The sequence below is a fragment of the Geotrypetes seraphini genome, chromosome 11, assembly GCF_902459505.1.
Source record: "Geotrypetes seraphini chromosome 11, aGeoSer1.1, whole genome shotgun sequence".
In the NCBI taxonomy this organism is placed as follows: Eukaryota; Metazoa; Chordata; class Amphibia; order Gymnophiona; family Dermophiidae; genus Geotrypetes; species Geotrypetes seraphini.
In genome coordinates, this window is record NC_047094.1 from 79,017,291 (window position 1) to 79,041,223 (window position 23,933).

Here is a 23,933-nt window from a genome sequence, read left to right on the forward strand (position 1 = left end):
GGTTAAGCACCTTCCTGCCGGCGATCGCGGGTTTGTCGGCAGGAGGGGTTGGGCACACTCCTGCCGTGATCGTCGGGGGATTGGGGAGCTGAGATTGGCAGCTGTAGCCAAGGCCGGTATACTAAAGCACCACACCGGTGGGCCAAGGGAGGGGGGAGTCACCGGCGTGTTTCCTGCCTCCGTGTTTGAAAATGGAATTCAGCACGGAGGGACACAGCACCTGTCAGGAAACATGCCGTCCTAAGTGCGCATGCACGCTTAGGGTTTTATTATTATTGATATATCAGTATATATTGTAACAGGGAAGCCCCTGTAATGTAGGTAAACCCTGCTCTAAAACCCTCGATCCCTAAAGCTAAGCCAGTTCAGCAGCCAGAGAATAGGGTTTTAGGCAGATTAAAACAAGCAGGGTTAAAACAAGAGAGCCATCCACCAGGAAACCCAGTAGGGAGGGCTCCCAAACCACAGTCTAATTACCATTATTCCTTTCCCAAGAGCAGAGAAATTTCCCTGCAAAACCAAGCTGTGAAACAGAGAATCAACCCAGAATGGGGCGAGGCTACACTAGGGAAACTGCAAGCACTAGGCCTTCAGACTTGCAGCAGAAGGAAAATAAATTAACCCCAGCTGAGGCTGGAAGAGAGATTTGAGTCCAGCCCACAGCTCCACACTGGACATTCCCTTCACAGAGACAGAGAGGCAGCTCTATGCCACCCAGAGAAGGACAAACAGAAATTCCTCAAGCAGCTAAGTACTGGGCCCTTGCAGAGGGTTTTGTAAGGGAAAGGCAAAGTAATGCTACAGAGGGGGTGAAAGGTCACTTGGACACACAAAGTCAGAGGCGTGAAGAAAGTACAAGCGAGATTTATTACAGCCTGCCTACTAGAGTGTTAGAATCAGGAAATGCATGGACTTTTATGCCCTTTTCACTAACTAATATATGCAAAAACTACAATTTTCATTTGTTACTTCTATAACTTTCTACAATTATTATTGGTCCTAAGCCAGCACTTATGATAGGTTCAGGGATACAACTTATAGTCCTATAGGAAACTAGCTCATTTCTCTGCTTATCTAAATCTTACAGGTTTAAATGTTACATGTACAGAAGGGCAGGGTACATCATGGCTCAAACTCTTATCTATTTAGCTTACAATGTGGTAAGGCAGGGACATACATTTTAGGCAGATGAGGTCAATAGATTGTACACTGTTTTCAGCTATGTAGGCCAGAGCAATATGTTAAACAACAGTAAACCATTTCATGACCTTACAGGGGGAAGGGAAGCTTGGCCAGCCTGCTCTAATAACTACTCTGAAGGGGGAGGGGAATGGGAAAATGTAAATGCAGAAAGCATGGAAATAGCTGAGTATGATTGTGATACCAGTAGCATGGGCTGGGAGAGCCCTGCTAATATCCCAGAAGAATATAATTTGCCAGAAGAAGGCATGGAGTTGTAATGAAACTGCTCACCAGCACTGCTCTTTGCAGCTAGAATATTAAATGAGCTAGGAACATGTAATGTGTTGAGTGGAGGGCTAGAGTGCTGACAAGAAACAGGGGCCAAGCACTAGTGCTAGGGGAATTAGTAACGTGACCATTTTTTTTTCATCAAAAAGGGACATTTATTAATATTCAATCCTCCCAACCCAACCAACCAAATCAAAGGCGCCCAAAATCTTGCTTGCGGTCTGAGCCAGGTCTTTCACTTGCTGAGAGCCTGGCCCGGCCACAATATATACAGCAGACCCTCAATATGCGCGGGAGTTAGGGGCAGAGCCGGCCTCCGAATAGGGAAAATCGCAAATAATTTTTGGGACCGGCTCTGACCCACCCCCACCTCCCTCCTGCATCCCCGACCTTAACTGGTGGTCTAGTGGCAACGTGGGGCAGGAGCGATCTTCCATGGAATTCAGTTTGTCATGTGTATAAAATGGAAAGAGCGTTGGCAGTTCAAAAAGGTTATTATAAGAAATTTAAGGATGTGTGGGGACCATTATTAAATTATAGTAATGAATAAGTTACACTTTTCCCAATTTTAATACATATGTGGATTTGGGATGGGGGGTTTCTTGGTTTTCCATTAAGAATATATATATGAAGGTCATAAGATATTATTTTGAGGAGGCATATATTAGTTATATGGAGGGGGTGGGGGTTAAATCTTATTGGTGTATGATATAGCACAGTTACTTACCGTAACAGGTGTTATCCAGGGACAGCAGGCATATATTCTCACATGTGGGTGAAGTCATCTACGGAGCCCCGATGCGGAAGCATTTTCAAGCAAACTTGATTGAAGATTTAAGTTTGCTCTGCTGCTCCACGCATGCGTGCCTTCCTGATCCACTAGGGGGCGCATCCCCTCGTGGTCTCCAGTTCACTTAACTAGCAAAGAAGCCAACCTCGGGGAGGTGGGCGGGTTGTGAGAATATATGCCTGCTGTCCCTAGATAACACCTGTTACGGTAAGTAACTGTGCTTTATCCCAGGACAAGCAGGCATGATATTCTCACATGTGGGTGACCTCCAAGCTAACAGAAAAGGGATGGAGGGAAGTTGGCAATTTAAGCAAATAGATTTCGCAAAACCGATTGGCTGAACCGGCCATCGCTCCTGGACAGTGAGTCCAGACAGTAGTGGGAGGTGAAAGTATGAACCAAAGACCACGTGGCAGCCTTGCAGATTTCCTCGATAGGTGTGGACCTGAGTAACGCTACGGAGGCTGCCATTGCTCGGACCTTGTGTCCCGTTACTCAACCATGCAGCGCGAGACCAGCCTGAGCGTAGCAGAAGGAGATGCAATCGGCCAACCAGTTGGACAAGGTGCGCTTGGAAACTGGGTGACCTAACCGGTTTGGGTCGAAGGACAAAAACAATTGTGGGACTTTCCGGTGTGACTGAGTGCGTTGCAGGTAGAAGGCCAACGCTCTCTTACAGTCAAGAGTGTGGAGCGCCACCTCTCCGGGATGAGAGTGGGGCTTGGGAAAAACCACAGGCAAGACAATGGACTGATTGAGGTGAAAATCAGATACTACTTTAGGCAAGAACTTTGGATGAGTGCGGAGTACCACCTTGTCGTGATGGAATACCGTGAAGGGTGGGTCCGCTACCAGAGCCTGTAACTCACTAACCCGCCGAGCGTAAGTGAGCGCAAGCAGGAAAATTACCTTCCAAGTGAGGAATTTTGGATGGCATTTGTCTAGGGGCTCAAATGGAGGTTTCATTAGTTGAGCCAGAACCACGTTGAGGTCCCAAACCACCGGAGGAGGTTTGAGAGGAGGGTGGACATTCAGGAGACCCTTCATGAAGCGAGAGACTAAGGGATGGAGCGAGAGGGCTTTCCCTTCCAGGGGCTGGTGAAAGGCCGCAATCGCAATGAGGTGTACTCGAATGGAATTGGTCTTTAGGCCGGAGTGAGATAATTGAAGTAAATAGTCAAGGACCAGAGGGACGGGGACCGACACCGGGTCCTGGCTGTGGGAGGAGCACCAGGTTGAGAATCTGGTCCACTTTTGGGAGTAGCAGGCTCTTGTCGAGGTCTTTCTAGAGGCTTCCAATATCTCCTTGACTGATTGAGACACGGGGAGAGAAGTCAGGGGGAAAGAAACCAAGCATTCAGATGAAGAGATTGAAGATTGGGATGTAACAGCGAACCCTGACCCTGTGATAGTAGAGAGGGAAACCGAGGCAGAGGCAGTGGATCTCTGACACTGAGTTGAAGTAGGAGGGAAAACCAAGGCTGGCGTGGCCAGCGAGGAGCAATCAGGATCAGGGTGGCTTGTACTGTTTTCGGGTGGACAAGAGTCCGCAGGAACAGAGGAAACGGTGGAAACGCGTACAGGAACCTTTCCTCCCAGTCGAGGAGGAAGGCGTCGGCCTCGAGCCGGTCCGGGGAGTACATCCGGGAGCAGAAGAGAGGCAGTTTGTGATTGTGGGGGGATGCAAACAGATCTATTTGAGGTGTCCCCCACTGTTCGAACACCTGTCTTAAGGTCTGAGAGTGCAGTGACCACTCGTGTGGCTGGAGGAGGCGGCTGAGTCTGTCCGCCAGACAGTTTTGTTCTCCTTGTATGTACACCGCTCGAAGGAAGGTGTTGTTGGAGATTGCCATTTCCAGAGGCGCAGAGCTTCCCGACAGAGGGGCCAAGAACCTGTTCCCCCTTGTTTGTTTACGTAGTACATTGCTACCTGGTTGTCGGTTCGGATGAGAACCACCCGGTCGTGGAGCAGATGTTGAAAAGCTACAGCTGCGAGATAGATGGCCCGAAGCTCTAGCACGTTGATGTGGCAGCGACGGTCCTCTGCTGACCACATCCCTTGAGTGCGTAGGCCATCCAGATGGGCTCCCCAAGCATACTCCGATGAGTCCGTGGTGAGCACTTTGTTGTGTGGGGGGGCGAGGAAGAGCAAACCTTTGGAAAGATTTGAAGAGTCGGCCCACCAGCGGAGCGATCGTTGCAAGGAAGGAGTCACTGTCACGGGGCGATCGATCGAGTCCCGATCTTGACGCCATTGAGAGACTAGGTTCCATTGAGGGATTCTCAGGTGGAGATGGGCGAATGGTGTGACGTGGACGGTGGAGGCCATGTGGCCTAGTAGAGTCATCATCTGTCGAGCTGGTACCGAGGGTAGCAGTGAGATCCTTCGACTCAGATTTACTAACGCCTCTAGACGTGGAGGGGGGAGGAAGGAACGGAGGCGAACCGTGTCCAGCGTGGCCCCGATGAACTGCAGGGACTTCGAGGGGCTCAGTTGGGATTTTGGGAAGTTTACCTCGAACCCCAGACTCTGTAGGTAGATAATAGTCTGTTGGGTCGCTGAGATAACCCCTTCCATGGACGGGGCTTTGATCAGCCAGTCGTCCAGGTAGGGGAATACCTGAAGGCCCTGGGAGCGTAAGGCAGCTGCGACCACCACGAGGCACTTGGTGAAGACTCGGGGTGACGATGCTAGGCCGAAGGGGAGGACTCGGTATTGTAGGTGCAGGTCCCCTACTTGAAAACACAAGAACTTGCAGTGAGCGGGGTGCACTGGAACATGTGTGTACGCCTCCTTCAGATCGAGGGAGCAAAGCCAATCGCCTTTTTCGATCAGGGGGTAGAGGGTCGGTAGGGAAAGCATCCAAAATTTTTCCCATACCAGAAATTTGTTGAGTCGTCTCAAGTCTAGTATTGGGCGTAGGTCTCCCGTTTTTTTCGGTACCAGGAAGTAACGGGAGTAGAAGCCCTTCCCCCGTTGGTCGGGGGGAACCTCCTCCACTGCTCGCAGGCGAAGCAGATCTCGAGCTTCTGAGAGGAGTAGTGGTAGCAGCGTTCGGTTGGGAGGGCACTTCCCTGGGGGGCTGTCTGGGGGAATGGCTCGAAAGTTGAGAGAGTATCCTGATGAGATCACGCCAAGGACCCATGCGTCCGACGTGAGTTGTTCCCATCGAGGGTAAAAAGCTCTGAGGCGGCCCCCGATAGGTAGGGAGCCTGGAACTCTGGCGGAGGGGGTCAGCCCCCTTCCGCGTATCCTGTCAAAAGGACGGGGATGGTTTGGTAGTTGCAGGCGGTTGGGATTTGGGTGGGGCCCGGTGGTGGGTTTGCGGATGCCTGGGCGGAGGCCGGGAGAAGGCAGGAGTGGATTTTTGCGGGTAGCGGCGCGGAGGGGCCCTGAATGGCCTGGACGCGGGCGGTTTTGGCTTTTGCCGGACAAGGGAGGCAAATGAGCATTCGTGTTCAGAGAGGCATTTTGTAGCCGCCTCGATAGTGTCGTCAAACAGCTCTTTTCCCATGCAGGGGAGGTTAGCCAACCGGTCCTGTAAGTTGGGGTCCATGTCGACCAGGCGCAGCCAAGCTAGTCGGCGCATGGCGATAGCAAAGGCTGCCTCTCTGGAGGAGAGTTCGAAGCCATCGTAGGCCGCGTGGAATAGATGGAGGCGTAGGTTGGAGAGGGACTCTACAAGCAGGCTAAACGCTCCTTGGCGAGAGGCTGGTAAGTCAGTCTCAAAGGCTCTCAGTAGTCCGATGAGGTGTTTGAGGTAGGATGTGAAGGTGAAAGTGTAGCTTTGCACCCTAGAGGCCATCATCGTATTTTGATATAGTCTCCTGCCGAACTTGTCCAGGGTTCAGCCTTCCCGACCTGGGGGGACCGTGGCTGAGACCCGGGAGGGGTGAGCCTTTTTCAGGGACGATTCTACCAACAGCGACTGGTGGGAGAGCTGCGGTTGTTCAAACCCCGGGTAGGGTACCGTACGGTACTTGGCCTCCATTTTGGAGGGGACGGCTGTGACCATATAGGGGGTCTCCAGGTTCCTGAAGAAAGCCTGTTGGAGTACCGGATTAGGCGGTAAGTGAAGGGACTCTCTGGGCAGTGATGGCATGTCCAGATCCGCTAGGTACTCCTTTGAGTATCTGGAGTCGGACTGGAGGTCTAAGTCCAAAGCGTGGCCCATGTCCTGGACAAAGCGAGTGAAGGATGGGCGGGATGTTCCCGAGGCCCCGTGTGAGGTCGGTGAACGAGACATCCGTCGGGTGGAGAAGGACGGGGAGGCTTCCCTCGAGTATCGAGGTTCCCGCTTCGATCCACGTTCCGAGACCGGGGAAGCACTGTGAAAGTGTTCCGGGGTCGGGGATCTCCGACGTCTCGAGGAGCCCCTCGGAGACGATGCCGGGGTTCGGGGTACCGATCGATGTCGAATCGGTGACCTCGACCCGGACTTCCTCGGTGAAAGCCTGACACCTCGGATCGGAGCCCCGGTCCGAGGGGGAGTTCGGAGGATTCGCGGGTTGGAGAGTGATAACTCCGCCACCCTGAGTGGTCCCGTACGAGGTGTAGGGGAACGGCCTCGTAGAGTGAGGGAACTCCGGGCCTTCTTGGAGGTACGGCGGTTCGAGGTTTCTGTCGGTTTAGCACGACGTTTTGCCCTGTGGCGGTCTGTGGAGGGAGAGCGCCTCGGGTGCCTCGGCGAAGAGTCAGAGGAGAATGAGATGCGGCGAAGCTTGCGCACTTTTCCCCGAGGTGGCTCGACGCGAGGCTCAGGCTGGTCTGGCACATGCGGGGTCGAGGTCGAGGCCGGTTGTAGATGGGCCATTGCAGCGGACAGCTCCGACGAGATCATTGCTCGGAGTAGGTCCTGGAAGACAGGCACGGACAGCATCGAAGGCATGTCCACTGCCTCGGTGCACTCCACCGGGGGCGACCTCGTATCAGAGTATTCCCGTGTGGTGGAGGCACGGCCCGAAGGCTTGGAGGGCTTCACCGGGACTGTAAGCATGGGGCTTCCGCCATGCGTCGCCGATGTCCCCGAGGTTGGTTTCTTTGCTGGTAAAGAACCTGAAGAGGGAAGAGGGGACTTACCCGGAGCCGAGGTTTTCTGTTGTCCCGAGGACTTCGGAGTCAAGTCTCGAGGCGATGCCGAGGTATTCGGGGCCGAGGTCAAGGCCGGGGCCGAGGCCGGGGCCGACCTCGAGGCCGAGGTAGAGGGTTGGTCTGGGGCGAAAAGATCCGCCATGCGGGCTTTCCTTCGACGGAGGGCCCGGTTCTGGAAAGTAGCGCACTGGGGGCAGGAGTCGGTTGGATGAGCGGCCCCAGGCAAAGGATGCACCGGCGATGCGGGTCTGTGATGGAAAGAAGCCGCTCGCACCGGGTGCACTTTTTAAAGCCGGTCAAAGGCCGGGACATAGAATCGAAAGTGGCCGCGCCTCCGGGTCGGTGAAAACGAAGCAGGAATCAAGTTGAAAAAGAAAAATTTGCGCACAGCGACTTAATCGAGAAAAAACAAGAAAAAATCGCGGTGCTAGAAGGCAGTTGGGGCAGAGCCTGAAAAAACACGACTTCTAGGCTCAGCGGAAAATTTTGAACTGGAGACCACGAGGGGATGCGCCCCCTAGTGGAGCAGGAAGGCACGCATGCGTGGAGCAGCAGAGCAAACTTAAATCTTCAATCAAGTTTGCTTGAAAATGCTTCCGCATCGGGGCTCCGTAGATGACGTCACCCACAAGTGAGAATATCATGCCTGCTTGTCCTGGGATAATGAAGACTTTTCAAGTGATGTTGTATTATAATTGTTTGATATTTACTGTGCACTTGATGTAAGTTATAAAATGAATAAAGAATTTTAAAAAAAGATACTTACTTAGCTTATGTTGCTGGGCCAGTATGACAATTCTTAATGCGTCAGAACAGCTGAACCAAACAAGTTTTCAAAAGCATTCTGCAACTTTCTATGCTCAAACTGCTTTTGGTAAGAAGCAGAGTGATATATCTGTTTAATACCAATACTCCTGGCAGAATTCTGCACCACTTTGCAATGCAGAATTTGCACAGAATTACTGCAGGATTACCTGTGATCTGCGCAGAATCAGCACTCCCTCTCTGCTGCCCAAGGCTTCGGCGTGCTCCTCTGTGTGGCCCAAATAGTTGCTAGCACATCTTTGGGAAGCACTGCAGGCTTCCTTCTACTGTAGTCCCACCCTTGATGATGTCACTTCTTCTTTCTTCACAGGCGGGACAGCGGTAGAGGAAAGCCTGGAGAGCTGGCGGCCAGTTGCAAATAACTGAAATCTGTGACGCTGAAGAAAGAGTAAATGAGAAGTGCTGGCTGGGGAGGATAGGAGATACTGAAATGCTCAGAAGGATAGGGTGGAGAGAGGGTAGGAGATGCTGGCTGGAAGGGACAGGAGTGAGAGAGATGCTAGCTGGGAGGGACAGGAGAGAGATGCTGGCTGGGAGGGAATAGGGATGAGAGAGATGCCAGCTGGAAGGAATAGGGGAGAGAGAGATGCTGGCTAGGAGGCAGGTATCTGTGGTTTTTTTTGGTTCACAATATAGCCTGGGTTTCATTTGTATAAATGCCATCTCCAACTCCAGAGATGCAGAGAGAATTTTTCACTGTTCAATTTGATACTTTCTGCTAGAAGAAAGTCACTATGTGAGAAAAGATTGAAGGCTCTTTGGCCCAAATTCTGTATAGGACGCCCAGGAGAGGTGTCCTATTCAGAATCGGGCCTACACTAAACTCCGATTCTGTAACCGGCGTCCATGTTACAGACGCTGGTTAGAGAATCGGGTTAGATTAGACACGGCCGCTACACTTATCGCGGCAAGGGATATGTATAGCGGCCGCCTGTCCAATCGTCGGCAGGAAGATGCCCAACTCCTCCTGCCGGAACCCCCCAGGCCCTCTCCGGACCCCCCATGCTAACGACAACCCCCCTAACTAACTCCCTTCCCCAAATAAACCTTTAAATGTTGGTTGGCTGGACGGGTCTTGCTGCCGTCCAGCCGACAGGCCCGCCTCGTGGAAATAAGACGGGACGCCCTTTCCCGGCCCATCCCCGCTAAATCTAAGGCCTGATTGGCCCAGGCTCTAGAAGCCTGGACCAATCAGGCCTTAGGCATAGCGGGTCCGCCCATCCCCACTAATCCTAAGGCCTGATTGGCCCATGAGGCCCATGAGGCTAATCCTAAGGCCTGATTGGCCTGATTTCCATGAGGCGGGCCTGTCGGCTGGACGGCAGTAAGACCCATCCAACCAACCAACATTTAAAGGTTAGTTGGAGGAGGGAGGTTAGCTGGGGTGGGGGGTCGTCATTAGCATGGGGGGTCAGGAGGGGGTCCGGGGGTTCCGGCAGGAGGAGTTGGGCTTCCTCCTGCCGGTGATTACCAGTTTGGGGGGGAGGGGGGTTCCGGGGGGTTCCGGCAGGAGTAGTTGGGCATCCTCCTGCCGGTGATGGGACAGGCGGCTGCTATACTTATTGCAGCATTTTGCTGGCCTACATTTTAAGCGTCTCTTCCTCTACTAGGGAGACGCGTAGGGCCGCCTAGGTTTGCCTAAGGCCCGCCTAAGGCCCTTAGGCGAGCTTAGGCGTCTTGTGGGCCTCCCTAGGCTCCCAGAGGCGCCTTCAATATAGGCGGCCTGCCTGAGCAGCATTTTTTAAAAAAACGTGCATCCCGATTGGTTGATTAGACAGCTGTAGGAAGCCTACAGCTGCCTAAAATCGGGACGCACTTTGTAGAATGGGGGCCTTTGTATTCTCTAGTGCAATTTAATGAACTTACTGAATTGTATTAAAATTCTGAATAACTAGCAAAAATAGTTTAAATGTTGTCAAATAAACTTGCAGAATTTGCAAATTTTGTGTGCAGAATTTGAATTTTTTTGTACAGAATTTTGCAAGGAGTAACATCATATTTCTCCCTTCCCTTGTCTGAGCACAATTTCTCAGCAGGTAGTATTCACTAGTGCTGCCTGATTTCTGAATCGAATCTATTCACCGATTCACTTTGAGTGAATAGATTCGAATCGATGTATATTTAAAAAAAAAAAAAAAATTGGCCTCTCCAATTCAGGGCCCAACCCTCCTCCCCGTGCCCGGCTGTCATCGCGGTCACGAATCTTGCTGTCGCCGAACCCGCCACTCAAAACATTTTTTAAAACCCCTTGGGGTTCTGTGTTTGACTCCGGCCAAAGAAAGCAAAAAAGAAACCCCCCCCCGAAAAACCAGGCGATTTTTCAAACCTTCCCCGTAACACTAGCCTGTATTAGCAGCTACACCGCTCTCTCCTTCCGTAGCTTTAGCGAGTCAGTTCCCTCCAGCAGCCTCAGGGCCTCTGCTAGGCCGGCCCGCCTCCAAGGAAGAAGGAAAGTTGCATCATCGGAGTTGGGACAGCCTAGCAAAATCCCCGAGGCTACAGAAGGGAACTGACTCGCTAAAGCTACGGAAGGAGAGAGCGGTGCAGTTGCTAATCCAGGCTAGTGTTACGGGGAGGGTTTGAAAAATTGCCTGGTTTTTCTTTTTTTGTTGTTTTTTTACTTTCTTTGGCCGGAGTCAAACACAGAACTTCAGGCTGTGCTGAGTCAGGCCGGGGAATCCCCAAGCTTTTAACTGGTACATGTAATATACAAATTGAACAGATCCTTGAGGAACATCCATTATCAAAGGATTCAGTGCTCTTAATGCAGTGTATTAACTGTTTTATGAATGCTGCATTATCAGTACACATTGAAACTCACATTAAACGCCTGACAGGTCTAGATGTCCAGCCAAAAATGATCCATTGGTACAAAAGACTAAACAAAGAATATGAAGAGAAATTTGTCAAAGAGCAAAAAACTCATAGTAACAACTTTTTCTGGTATCAAAGAGTGGCCTAGTGGTAGAAATGCTGCCTCGACACCCCGTGTTGTGGGATCAAATCCCAGTGCTGCCTCTTGTGACTCTGGACAAGTCACTTAATCCTCCAATGCCCCAGATACATAATAAGTTCCTGTATATATGTAAACTGCTTTGAATGTATAACCACAAAAAGGCAATATATGAGTCCCATCAGAAGCAGAAAGCCTGTGAAAGCATCTGTGGGACTGTTGGATCATTAAGGGGCAACCAGGGAGGATAAGGCCATAGAAAAGAGAGTGAATTAATTCTTTGCTTTGATCTTTATGGAAGAAGATGTAAGAGTTCTACCTGAATCAGAAATGGTTTTCAAGGATGACGATGCGGAAGAACTGAAAGAAATCTCGGTGAATCTGGAAGATGTACTGAGCCAAATCAACAAGTTAAAAGAGTGATAAATCACCTGGACTGGATGGTATACATCCCAGAGTATTGAAAGAACTCAAACATGAAATTGTTGATCTGCTGTTAGTGATCTGTAACCTATCACTAAAATTGACCACAGTACCTGAAGATTGGAGAGTGGCTAATATTATGCCAATTCTTTACAAAACATTCCAGGGGTGATCTGGAAAATTACAGATCAGTAAGCCTGACTTCAGTGCTGGGCAAAATAGTGAAAGCTATTATAAAAAATAAAATTAAGGAACATGTAGCCAAACATGGTTTAATAAGAGAGTGTTAGCATGGGTTCAGCCAAGGGAGGTCCCGTCTCACCAATTTGCTGCATTTCTTTGAAAGTGTGAATAAACATATCGATAAAGGAAAGCTGGTTGACATACAGGGCCATTTTCAATATGTCTTAGGCCTGGATGCACTAAAGATAATGACTAGATCCCTGTTGGCTGATTCTCTTGTCGATTCTGGATGAGCAATCAATGCGCTACCAAGTTTGCATGCAAATGATTTGCATGGAGGTGCAAATCATTTGCATGCAAACCTGACAGATCAATTGCTCATTGAGTGATTGACACATGCGCAGAGCCCTAACAGCGGTGACACGGGAAGTAGCCTCCTGTCACTGCTGGTAGGGCTTCTTTTTTTTTAATGGCACTGATGTTGTGTATGTGTTTCACACATACAATCTGCCCTTTTAAAAAAAAGAAAAAAAGCCCCCTGCGCTGATGGGCCTTCCCAATGACCCCCCCTGAACTGGCACCATGACCCCCCCCCCACCCCAGGAGGGAAAATGGCAGGAAGGATGCCTACTCCCTTCTACCTGGTTGAATACCCCACGCCATTCCTCCACCCAGTCCTGGACCCCCGCGCCACCAACCCTCCCCCTTCCTCCTGAAAAACAAGGCAGGAGAGATGCTCACTCCCTTCTGCCAATGGAGATCTCCCCCAAAACTATCCCCTCCCCCTTCCTCCAGACAAAAAGGCAGGGGAGATGCACATTCCCTCCTGCCACCGGATGAGCCAATCAGGGCCTTAGGCTCCGCACCATGCGTCACATAGTACACCAGAGAAGGAAAGGCCCATCATTTTCAATGGGCGGGACTAGGAGCTGAAGGAACCGTGCTTCTTCCAGTTCCCAATGTTTAACAAAGGTCCGGGGGGGTTCGGGGTGGGGGTGGGGGGTTGGGGAGCATCTAGTGGCAGAAGGGTGTGGGCATCCCTCCTGCCTTTTTACGGGAGGAAGAGGGAGGGTAGGGAATAGTTTGGTTGGGCATCTGTTGACAGGAGGGAGTGGGCATCCTTCCTGCCAATTTTCTCTTATGGGGGGGTTTAGGTTGATATGGCAGGAGGGAGTGGGCATCCCTTCTGCCAATTTTCTCTCTTGGGGGGTGTTCTCAGTGCCGTTTTCATTGGGGAGAGCTGTCATCAGTGTCAGTGGATGGACTTTTTTTTTCTTTTTTTGGGGACAGATATTTTGTATGCATAACACTTGCAGTTACCTCTTTTTTTGGAATAGCCACTAGCATAGGGTTTTAGCTGATTTGCATGGCCAGATCAAAAATTGGGCGATCGAGGGGGAAAAACATGGTGTGGGCTGTTATGTGCATCGGGTCAGTAAAAGCAATTGTTGCTAAAGTTGCGAAAACAGGTTTCGTGACGATTGCTGACTTTAGTGCATCTAGCCCTTAATCTGGAAGTGCGCCCAAAAATCAGGTACAGGCTGCAATGAACGCACGGAAAAGCCCATGGTGAGCCACTGTGTGCATCAGTTAGTAAATTAGGTTGTTGCTAAACCAGTTCAACCTGGTTTAGCAACAACTGTTAGATGTGCGGTAAGTTTAGTGCATATGGTACCATACATATGGTAAAATTAGTCCTCTATGTTTGTACCTGCAGAAACTATGACGACTGGGGACCAGTTTGCATACAGAAAGAAACAAAAACATGGTGCATGAAAGAGCAGGACATTGGCCAATCACCCTGTCGCTGATTTGCTTCCCCAGGGCATTTATTTAAGGAGGTGAGAATGAGAAAGAGTTAGAAAGAAGGTCTGCACAGAGCTCTTCTCCCTTTCCATCCCCTCGCTCATCTCAAAGTAAGCGGATCTCAAACGTTCCCAGATATGTTATTCTTCCTGACAGCTCTTTCCTGAAGCCACATTTTATATCCACAGCCAATGACCTTCTCACAAAGGAAATATTTTCCCATGTTACTCACCCTCTCTTTGTAGAAATGACTTTTAGAAGAGAAGATACATCCCACCTCTCTCTAGTTTTCTCAGTTAGTGTTAAGTCACATGATTTCTTGCTAAATGGTAAGTATTAGTTTCGTTTCTAGTTCAGGGCTCATGAAAGGAAACATTCTCTATATCTCCACCCTTCCTTCCTTTCAGCCAATTGGCTCATCCTCTGCTCTATTACATTTTCCCACAAAAATAGTTGTACAGCAAAACAGCACAGAAAGGCAGATTAAGGCTGAAATAGTCCATACAGTCTGCCCAATAATGTTTTTAGGGTTATAATTGCCACTTGATGCAGGTTACTTCAGTCTTTCATTTCCATCCTCTCTGAGGATATCCTTTTCATAAAGGCAGTTAATAAATCCCAACAAATAAATATCCAAAAGCACAATCAGCAACAAGTGCTTTTTTAAATGTCTTTTCCCCAAGAATCAGCTAACTTTCAGAGAGATAACTTGCTATAGAGTCAAAGATAACTATTTTCATTTTGGTCAAGAGATGGTGGTGGGGGTGGAGATATGATGGCATTAAAAACTTATACGGGGGATAAAACAAGAGCCATGTAGCACTGGAGGTAAATAAAGTAGGAGGATAAGTCCGATCCAGAAAATAGAAGAGAGAAAACACAGATATTGGCAGAATACTCTCTATTGGTGGCATCTTCATTTTCTTCTATTTTCCATAAAATCTTATACAGACAGCAGTGACAATTCAGTTGCTTGATATATGTTATCCACCTAAGGAATGACATGGAAATAGCAGATATAACTTTATACCGATAACATATTTGTATAAAGTTATTGATGCATATTCAGCAGTAACATTTAGAAGCATAATGCCACGGAATATACGTATAACTACATGGTAATCAGAATAAAAGGAAACACCTAGATTTTGCCATCGAATTTGTTGTTTAACAGCATAATTTAAGTATATTTGGGTAATATGTAGCAAAATAAATATCAAGCAACACTTTGCACAATTTACTACCAAAATTTGCTTACTTTTTCTACCACACAAACGCGATGTCACTGTGTATACTAACTGAAAATGGTACTTACTGAAGAAGATAGTTATTTTTTGCAACAATGTAAACATTACAGTGTAAAGTGACTTATTGTTGAATTTCCAACAAAGGACTAGACATTGGAGCTTAAATAAATTTCAGCAAAAGACTAATGAAGCTGGCACAACAGAACAGAATAGTAGTGGTAGCCTCTCGCATGGGCACAAACATCAACTGTATTCATGTTTTGAGTTAGAAAGACCAGCCACAATCCCATAAAACTCATGAAACTGTATGAGATCTTGAGATTTTCTGAGCAAAATTGTTCACTATGACCTTCATTTGAAATGCTACAAAAGGGGCTGTTAGTCTCGGATCCTGGCCAGTTAAATTGCCTTTTTCGGGCTACCTGGCCATATTCAGCAGTACTAAACTTATAATCGGCTACTTTGGGGAATTCTGGGGGCAGAGTCAGTGCTTGACTACGTAAGTGCTGATATTCAAAATTTAACCGGTCAAGTTTACCACATAAATAGGACCACATAAAATCCAGTCCTATATTTATTTGGTAACCCATAGCTGGTTAAGAGCTGAATATCTTATTGAATAGCCTGAGCAGTTTTTAGGGTTAAGTCTGTGTAGACACAGACAGACACACATGAAAGGTGCAACAAAAACTCTTTATTAGTTCAGAAACTTGAACCCTGTTATTTCATAGGCTCAGGGAAAGGAAAAGTAGTCTCTCAGTTCAAAAGGCAAATAGTCTTTCTCTATTCAAGTTGTCCCAGCCACAACCTAGAACAAAGTCCACATATATTCACCATAAGAGATTGGCTTACTTTAGACAAGTAGATAACAAATGTCTCACTTTTCCAGTCTTTCTCGCATTCACTTAAATACCACTCTGCTTCCCTGGATCCCTCCTCAACCCACAGCTAGGGAAGATCTCTCCTTCTGGGAGACCTCTAGTCTCAGGGCCTTTCTCTGGGAAGTCTCTTGTTAAGGGACCTCTCTGACTGACTCTAGGGCATATAAACTCCTCCTTGCCTTTGTCCTGCCCCCATGACTCAGCAGGGTTACCCCACCTACACTAAGGTGGCTTACTCTTCCACTCTGAGTTAGCACCCCTATATAATGATGTAATTGCAGTATCAGCGAGGGAGTACTCCTCACATACTCTCCCCCTCAGCTCAACCCTAATAGGTTGAACGCCTGATTCCACTACAGGAATCCCCCCAAAGGGTAGAGTAACTATCCCTAAGGACACCCAGAAGCCCCCTCCCCACACATACACACACAAAGAAATCCATGAGACATCCCCAGGGCTACCACTTGATTCAGAAAAAAATTTTTGATTTGATTCGATTCAGCCTACTGAATTGGTGATTCGATTTGATTTTCCTGCCCAATCAGGTGTTTTTTTTCAAACATCCTGGTGGGTTTATTTTATAGCCTCTTCACCCCTTTTATAGCCTCTTCACCCCCTTTACCTTCTCCTAACTACACTGGCGCTGTGGTGTAAACAAAATAAACAAACAAAAAAGACTTTTCCTCTCTCTCTTAAATCCTAGCTCACATTTGCGGTCTAACACCAGCTCTGGCAGGATACACGTTTCAAATCTGACATATTGTAATCACAAAAGGGAAAATACAATTAGTTTTTCTACCTTTTGTTGTCTGGTCATTCAAATCTTGTTGGTCCCAGGCTCTGGTTGTCTTCTGATAACTTGCTTGCCAGGGTCTCCTTCTTTCTTCTTTCTCCGTGCTAACCATCCATCTGCCCTCTCTGTCCTCCCCTTCCGTTTCCCTTCCCTCCCCCAGAGGTCTGGCATCTTTCTTTTTTTTCGTCTCCATCCACAGATCCACCTTTTCTTAACTACCCTTTCATCAAGCATCTCTCGCTCCTTCCCCACAACCCCAGGGTCCACCATCTCTCCCTTTCTTTTCCCAACTACTCTCCTATCCAGTATCTCTATCCCCCCTCCACACCATCCCTTGTGTCCATCTTCTCTCCTTTTCTGTTCCTTCCCTCCCTAAATCCCATTGTCCATCATCTCTCTTCCTCTCCTCTATTTTCAGACCCATTATTTCTGCCCCCCCAAAGTCCGGCAAATACACGTCTCTTTGAACCCCCTTCCCTCCCTCTGTGCATTTCTACACCAGGGCCCTCCCCCTCCCCTGGTCTGTTCCCCCTTGAAGGCCTGCACCTACCTGTGAAGGCCTGTCCCCCCTCGAAGGCCTACATCCCCCCGAAGACCTGCCTGCCTATCCCCCTGAAGGCCTGTCCCCCCCTTTGAAGACCTGCATCCCCCCAAAGGCCTGCCTGCCTGTCCCCCCCTTTGAAGGCCTGCATCCCCCGAAGGCGTGCCTGTCCCCCCTTTGAAGGCCTGCATCCCCCCAAAGGCCTGCCTGCCTGCCCCCCCTTTGAAGGCCTGCAATCCCCCCAGAGGCCTGCCTGCCTGTCCCCTCCCTTTGAAGGCCTGCATCCCCCAAAGGCCTACCTACCTGTCCCCCCCTTTGAAGGCCTGCATCCCCCCCAAAGGCCTGCCTGCCTGTCCCCCCCCCCCCTTTGAAGGCCTGCCTGCCTATCTCCTCTGAAGGCCTGTACCCGCCTCCCCCGGAAGGCTGCACCCTCCTGAAGGACTACACCCCCCCTCCGGAAGGCCTGTTCCCCCTGGCCTCCAGAATCAATCTCCCTAACTTCAGCAGCCTGCAATAAGATCCCCTTCCCTAGGATCAGCCATAGTCGGCCTTTTTCAGCCTCTCTAGGGCTTCCGGGAACTGTTCCCTTAGACTAGACTTGCTCCTTTAAGGAATCCCTTACTTGTGAGGTTGTCTTGAGTTGGCTAGCCACTTCTATGCTGTGCTCATAGACAGTTCCATTTCAGTCAGCTGGGTATGCTTCTGTGTCAGCTGCTCTCATAATGCTTGTATAATGATTAAATGGATGGATTTATTTATTAGGATAAATCTCTGCCAATAAAATATATCGCTCTCTGACTTAGAGAAAAAACTTTAATTTGGGAAAGCCCTGCCTGTTAAAGCTTAGCTCTGTAATATGTATTAAGTATAATATATGTGAACTAGTCTTTAAGCCCGTTACATTAATGGGTGCTAGAATAGATGTGCGTGTCTGTCTTTCTCTCTCGGCCGCTTTTGGTCTGTCTGTCTTTCTTTCTTTCTGTCTCTCCCTCTCCTTGGCCGCTGTCTTTCTTTCTTTGTCTCTCTCTTTCCTCGGCTGTCAACCACCACTCCTTGCCTGCTCCCCCTGTCCAGCAGTAGCCCTTCTCCCTTCCTTTTACCTCCCTCCCTATCCAGCAGCACCCCTTACCTGATCTTCCTGTCCAATAGAACCTCTTCTCCTTTCCCTACTCCCCCTGTCCAGCATCCACTAACCCGGGTAGCCTCGGAGGTTTTGCTAGGCCGGCCCACCTTGCATTATCGAAGTGGGCCGGCCTTGCAAATGGCCCGCGGCTGCTGCGTTTGCTGGTCCGGGGGAGGGAAGAGGCATCCCGGAAGTGCAGAAGTCAAACCGCCACCGGCGCTCAAATCTCTGCACGCGCCGCAAGCCACCCCCACACACCGGAAATCGAATTCGACATGGAGGCACACAGCACGGTGGCAGGGATCATGAAACCCTAAGCATGCATGCGCACTTAGGGTTTTATTATAGAGGATATTTATTCAAGAACTAAGACTCAGAACATTTATAAGCAATCTGAAAATTTATTTTTTACAAAGCAGAATATTATAAAATCAAGCAGGTAGAGCAAGTAGGATCGTTTAAGCTAGGAGAATGTGCTACAAGATATTGCCCAAGGTCAAATGATTAAAGTTACTCACAATTCCTGGTAGAAAAGTCCTTAGATGGAGAGACCGCATGGCCCGGAAGCTCAACACATAGCCTGGAAGCACACGGTACTAGTAGAGATGTTGCAGCACGATGATCCTCAGGAGAAAAGGAAAAGAAAAAGGCAGAGCATGTGTAAATCTTCTGGCTTTATAGATGTGGGTGGTTTGAAAACTGGTCCCATGAGGCATCAGAACCCAGGGGCAATTGTCCAATCCTAAGGCTGGCATCGCATCCAATCATAGAGCAATCCAGTCTTTCCCTCTGCTTCAAGGTAGATGATGTCATCTGATTGAATTTTCTTATTTCTGAGTGGCTTAACATCTCGCAGACTGGGGATATTTCCTTTACTGGCACACCTAGCCATACCTTCTTGATTAGTCTGAGCTGCACCTGGCCATGTCTTTGTCATCTTTGAATCAGGGCTGTGGAGTCGGAGTCAAGGAGTCGGAGGAAATTTCGGGTACCTGGAGTCGGAGTCGGAGTCAGAAGTACGAAAAACTGAGGAGTCGGAGTCGGAACATTTATCTACCGACTCCATTTTTTAACTTGGAATACCAATCATGAGCGATTCTTTCAGCTATAGCACCCACTATATACAAGCACAAATGTTGCGAGCAGCTTCTGCGGCCTTAGAACCTTGATTAAAAGCAAAAAGAAGGTGGTGTCAAAAATACTCATTTCTCTCAACTTGACATTCCATTTTAACAATCTGAAAATTAATCAGTGCTGTGGAGTCGGAGGAAATTTCGGGTACCTGGAGTCGGAGTCTGAAGTACAAAAAACTGAGGAGTCGGAGTCGGGATATTCACGTGGGATCTCTAATGATGTAAAGGAGGGGGTGGGTCGGCAAAATCAGGGCGAAGGGTCACTGGAGTGGGCAGACTTGATGGGCTGTGGCCCTTTTCTGCCGTCATTTTTCTATGTTTCTATTTATCTACCGACTCCACAGCCCTGCTCTGAATAGGTTTATTTAACACTGTCTGAAGGCAAATGGCTCAGTCTTTCAGAATACAGGTTAGAAATCATTTCTTGGGTCAGGCAATAACTAGCAAAATTAAATACTTTTAACGCCAAGCAGAATTATAAAATCATATCACTTGAAGTTATTCTGGACAATGCATTGTCTTTTCACTCTCATATATCTAAAGTAATATCTTCTTCTTTCCTTGCTCTTCGCTGCCTGCGCGTCATTTGGCCTCTTCTTAATTTTTCATTACTTTTTATTCTTTATTTTTTTTTTAGGGCTGTGTGAAGGAGTACAGTATATAGAACATTGCCACTATCCCTGCTGGATACTTCCTCACAGACTCAGAACAACACTAAGGAAGATAAGGCACTCCCCTTGGTGTCAGAACAACTCTTAAGAAATATGAGCCCTTCTCAGAAAGTGAGAAGGGATGCGAACCAGGAAGTACCACTGAGGACATAAACAGATGCTCCAGAAGTTTGTAGCAGAAGAGGGAAGAACTGGAATTCTCTGCTTCAGTACCCCAAAGTTCAACAGAATTCTCTCTGTTCCTCCAAAGTATACATTGAGATTTTTAAGTCTGTCCCCATACGCCTTATGACAAAGACCACCGACCATTTTAGTAGCTTTCCGCTGGACTGACTCCATCCTTTTTATATCTTTTTGAAAATGCGGTCTCCAGAATTGTACACAATATTCTAAATGAGGTCTCACCAGAGTCTTATACAGGGATATCAATACCTCCTTTTTCCTACTGGCCATACCTCTCCATAGCATCCTTCTAGCTTTCGCTGTCACCTTTTCAACCTGTCTGGCCATCTTAAGATCATCACATACAGTCACATCCAAGTCCCGCTCTTCTGTCATGCACATAAGTTCTTCACCCCCTAAACTGTACCGTTCCCTCAGGTTTTTGCAGCCTTAAGACCTATTGATTTGGAAAATATATGATGGATGTTAATTGATTTAGAGATCTTTTTAAAAAAATATGATTCTTTTAGAGTATTTTAATTTATATGTTATTTGTGCTATCCGAAATGTTAATTTCATTGTTTGCAATTCCTGGTTATGACTATGTTTTAAAGATTATTGTAAATCAATGATTGGGACATATTAGCAATTCACACGAAATGATGTGATGTAATGTAATATAATTTCAATTAAAATTTGTAATTGTGATTAATCATATAATTAATTAGTCACACAGGGGTCCTTCTACTAAAGCGTGCTAGCCGTTTTAGTGCATGCTAAATATTAGCGCATGCTAAATGCTAACACATCCATTATAATCTATGGACGTTTTAGTGTTTAGTGCGTGCTAAAACAGCTAGCGTGCCTTAGTAAAACAACCCCATAATTAAAGGTATGTTATTTTTTTCCCCTACAGTTCCTTCTGACTTTAGGAATTAGAGGGTTAAGTGACTTGACCAGATTCATAAAGAGCTGCTGGGGGGGAGTGACATATCGTTAAATTGTGTGATTAAGGAAAAATTATGTTCTTACCTGTTAATTTTCTTTCCCTTAGACGCAGCAGATGAATCCAGAGACCAATGGGATAGCTCACATCCACCAGCAGACGGAGATAGAGAAACTGATTAACAGGTGGTCCTATTGGCTGGCACTCCTCATGTATCTCCAGTATAGCTCCTTGCCCAAGCATCCGTAACCATCAATAGGCATAGCATGGAAAAAAACTTTTTTCCCATAACAAATCTCAAAAGGCAATAATACAGAATACAACCCTCAACAATAACAAACTTAAAAAAAAAAACGACAGACAATATCCAGAAAGGGTGGGACTCTGGATTCATCTGCTGCGTTTAAGGGAAAGAAAATTAACAGGTAAGAACATAATTTTTCCTTCCCTAGCAACAGCAGCAGATGAATCCAGAGACCAATGGGATGTAGCAAAGCAATCCTCAATCTGGGTGGGAAGCAAACGCCGCCTCCGCAACAACTGAAGCACTAAACGCATCTACCGCATGCGCCCCCACAGCCAACCAGTAATGCTGAGAGAAGGCACTCTCGGAAGACCAAGTAGCCATGAGACAAAACTCCTCCAAGGAAAAAAACTCTGGACCGAGTCCAAGAAGTAGCCATCACTCCTGTGGAATGGTCATGAAGTTCTTTTCCCTGCCATCAAGCAAGCGTAAAGAATGTCCTCCTGGACCCATCGAGCAATGGAGGCTTTGGACACCGCCATATGTTTCAGGCGTTCCTTGAAGAATACAAAAAGATGATCTAAACAACTAAAAGTCATTAGAAACCGTGCTCGCAGAGAACGCCATGCACTTAAAAAAAAAAGCAGTGCATAAAAGCACGTCTCCCCATTTCTCCTCTCAGGAAGAAGGAAGGAAAAGTGAGTGTGTCATAAAAGAAAGGATGACACCTTCATAGAAAGAACTGTGGTATCGTCCGAACTGATACCCCAGATTTTGGAAATCAGAAACAGGAATCCCCGCTGAACAAGGCCTGCAACTCGGAAAACTGCAGCCGAAGCCATGGCCACAAGAAACCCCTTGTTCAACGGTACAAGGAGGAAATGAAGCCTTCGGTAAACTGCGAAGAAGTACCTGAAGAATATACTCCGGACAGGGTTTACTAAGAGGTGTATGAATATATCGTACTCCGTTGAGGAACTGAACTACATGAAGCTGAGAAGTAAGCGAAGAGCAATATACCTCGCCCTTGTAACAAGCTAAGAATGATGCTTGAAGCTGAAGGGAATTGAACGTTAAGCCCTCGGCAATACCCTGTGCCAAAAAGGACCTCCCGAAGGGTGCAAATGATGAGAAGTATCCAAGAAAGGAACAAACCTCCAAAAGGAAGAAGAAGCCACAGGTGAAGACGTCTGTAGCGCCTGGACAAGAGAAGAAACAACCTGCTTTGCATAACCCTTACACAGCAGTCATGACTTCTCAAAAGCTAGGTCGTAATACCCAAGTAGTATGAATATCCATGTTGATTGGACCCTAGGGGAGCAAATCCGGAGATACCAGGACACATAGTCCGGCTGTCAAAAGACTCATCAGATCCGCATAGCAAGGATGGCGCAGCCAAGCCAGAGATTCTACAAAGACTGTGCCCGGAAAGCGAGCTCGAGGCGACAAATCCAAGCAATCAACAGCCAGCGGAAAACACTGAAAAAGAGAAATCAGAGGCGAGAAAGAAGCCACGCTGCTACCCCCTCTAACTCCCACTCCCTGTGCCCGCCGAAGAAGCTAGGAATCAGAAAATTGTGAGACGAGGCCATGAAGTCTAGTTCCAGGAGATCTCACGTCCACCAAAAGAGCTGGAACGCCTGAGCCAAAATTCCCAATATCCAGGAGGTAGAAGATTTCAATATTACAAACGTGTTCACTTTCTAGAGCGTACACAGCGCTGTACACCGGAACATGCAATAAATGGGCTATGCTCAGATTTCGCGGAAAGAAAGTCCATCCAACTCGTTTCCTGACCCTGAAAATGATCTGCCAACAGAAGATGAAGATGAGGGTCCACCCATTGAAGAAGAACAACAACTTTACCTGTCAACTGAGTACATCACCTACTGCCCAAGCTGTAGAGAAATACCCCCATCATAATACTGACTGAAAGGACCCTCAGCGGTATTCTGGAAGAATTGTCCGAAGCTCCAGAAAGGCAGCCTGATCATGCTCAAGAGTAGAAGAATGAACAAGAACTGAGTTGCCACCTAAGACCAGACTCCTGGAGCTGAGGATGGAAGGCACCGAGCCCTCCAACCCGAAAGCCCGGGATGTTTGGCGGACACGAGCTAGTCCAGCAAGGACCGAGGCATGCTTTTGAAAAGAGAAATCTCGCTGAGTCACCAAATCATACAGAGCGATGCATGAGGAGCCTACCAAATAATTGGAGCCCTGAGGTACCGGGAACCACCGGAACAAAAGCGACTGCTGTAGTGTTATAATGGGAAAGCAAGCCGAAGTTCCCAGTGGAGTCAGCAACAGGGATCCTGTAACCTGTACAGAATCCCATACTCTTGGTCATGGTGACTGAAGAAGAAAGCAAACCGGAGACTGTGACCCATCGCCCTAGTCTCTGGGAGAAACACATTTCTTTCCTATTTGAATAAAAACATCTCCCCAATATACCTATAAACAGCACAGGAGAAAAGAGCGCTGGGCAAATTCGAAGAGCCACGTCCAAAGAACTGAGGAAAGGAAACCACCCTTTTCGTGTCAGTCAAATGGCCCGACTGGAAGACATCCGAAACAAGCAGTTAGTCAAGAAGAAATTAGGTGAACCACCTGGTAGCGCCAAAACGGTACCCCTGCCCACATTTTCCAAAAT

The 23,933-nt window shown here is 47.9% G+C and overlaps 1 protein-coding gene across 1 annotated transcript in view; it reads right to left on the minus strand.

Annotated features, from left to right (window-relative positions):
* Positions 1 to 13,826, minus strand: part of LOC117369424 (fibroin heavy chain-like) — a 57,788-nt gene extending 43,962 nt beyond the window's left edge. Inside the window, exons 1-2 of the mRNA XM_033963986.1 lie at positions 13,775 to 13,826; positions 10,999 to 11,055 (exon numbers count right to left, since the gene is read on the minus strand). The gene's annotated coding sequence lies outside the window, so the exon portion shown is untranslated. The remainder of the gene's footprint in view (positions 1 to 10,998; positions 11,056 to 13,774) is intronic.
* Between the last annotated feature and the right edge of the window lie 10,107 nt (positions 13,827 to 23,933).